General features: G+C 37.8%; 1 protein-coding gene across 1 annotated transcript in view; it reads right to left on the bottom strand.

Annotated features, from left to right (window-relative positions):
• Window positions 1-1254, bottom strand: part of LOC107655881 (60S ribosomal protein L15-like) — a 28703-nt gene extending 27449 nt beyond the window's left edge. The window contains exon 1 of the mRNA XM_016443495.1: window positions 1243-1254. The gene's annotated coding sequence lies outside the window, so the exon portion shown is untranslated. The remainder of the gene's footprint in view (window positions 1-1242) is intronic.
• Window positions 1255-1759: the final 505 nt, after the last annotated feature.

Genomic DNA, 1759 nt, shown 5'->3' with positions numbered 1-1759 from the left:
ACAGACACACACACACACACACACACACACACACAGAGACAGACAGAGAGAGACACACAGACAGACAGAGCGCGAGACGACGTTGAGAACCGACGCTCAAACACGTAATATCTGCACAAAACGCTGCTTGAAGAGTTGGAGTGTAAATGTACAGTGGCATTCATATATGGCCAATTAACAATTATTTAATGTGATTCATCCACGTTCCAATCTTCCACTTGATTTAGTATGTTATATATATATACACACACACAGTGGCTTTTTCACACCACTGTATATATATATATATATATATATATATATTTATTATTATTATTACATTTTTTTTTGTTGGAAATTCTTTATTTTGATGTAGCAGGATAAACAACAGTATTTATTTCAAAACAGATGTACTTACATTTTATTCTGCCTACTTACATTCATTTTTTTACATAATACAAAAATAAAGAAAGTGAACTAAATAAAAATATAACAAATAAATAAATAAAATAATAATATTAATAGCAATAATAAGTGTTACAATTCAGGGGAGGTCAAAGGTATACTTAATCAAACTACAAACTAAATGATGTTAAATGTTCGTTCTTGGTTTATGATGGAGACTGTGGGAGAAAATCGACTCGTTTCTGATGTGTAGTAGGGAAAAGATGTGTATGGGAGATAACAATGACATTTTTCATTCAGGAGGGAAGGGTCATTTGTTTTAAACCTCCACAAAGTCTGGCTGTAGTGGCCTTTCATGTTCGACCCACTTCGTCCAGAGTTTATTGAGCACATTTTCTCTGAAGACGAAGGGAAAAAGTAATCTTTTCCATAACATAAATATCATTGATGTTACTGAATAGAAAAATGACTTTGGTTTCTATAAGCATCTTTTGAATATGAGAGATTTCATGCTCCCAGCAGCCAATAAGTCAATACCCAAAATGGTTCAAACAACCCTTAATTAACTTCATTATTTTTATTCATGGCTGTCAGTGATGCTGTAAAGCTTAAGGAAATCTTTTTCACAGTTTGACTGGACATCAACAACAGATAGAGAAGTGCTTTCCTTCCCTTTTGAAAGACTATGAGCCCGTTTATTCTGCTATCCTAATTAGCCTATGCATGATTGTCTGTTGTTATGTTTTTATTTGGTTTTGCTGTTGTGTTTTTCCTGTCATTGCCGACTATCACAACAGACCTGCGACCCTTTTTTTTTTTGGTCTTTTGAGAGCTGCTTAGTTGAAGGCCTAAATAAACTGTGGGGAAAGATCTGCCTGTCTGGTGTCGTAAGAAGAGGGTCGTGATTGTGACGTAATATCGGTAGAGAAACACTACTGAAAATGCAGTCAAGCCCCTTCCTTCTTTCAGGCAATGATGGCTGTGGACATCATGTGGCCCTGTTTTATAGGAAACCCCCAGTTATTCCATCTCAGATCTTTGCATAAACACACACACACTGAGAAAGAGGAAGGGGAGCCGATCTACTTCCTGTCTGTCTGCCTCACAGGCTCTGATGTGATGCTGCCTGCATGAGGTCGAGTGTCATGTGGCACACAGCAAAGCGTGCAGCGGAACATCTGATCTGAGTTGTATTGATGTGGGCAGATAGTTTGACCTCTGCTCGCTAGCAGACAATCATGATGAGTTACACTCAACCGATGCTCCATATGCACTTAGAGTCAGTGAGAGATCCTTTAAGTGCCATTCAGAATTGTTGCTTTGACTCTATGGACCCTGAAAAGAAGGGAGGATGTCATCGATGGAGAAATGTGCA

The sequence above is a fragment of the Sinocyclocheilus anshuiensis genome, unplaced genomic scaffold (genome assembly GCF_001515605.1).
Source record: "Sinocyclocheilus anshuiensis isolate Anshui unplaced genomic scaffold, SAMN03320099.WGS_v1.1 scaffold1309, whole genome shotgun sequence".
Taxonomy (NCBI): Eukaryota; Metazoa; Chordata; class Actinopteri; order Cypriniformes; family Cyprinidae; genus Sinocyclocheilus; species Sinocyclocheilus anshuiensis.
This window is presented reverse-complemented; position numbering and strand designations above follow the sequence as displayed.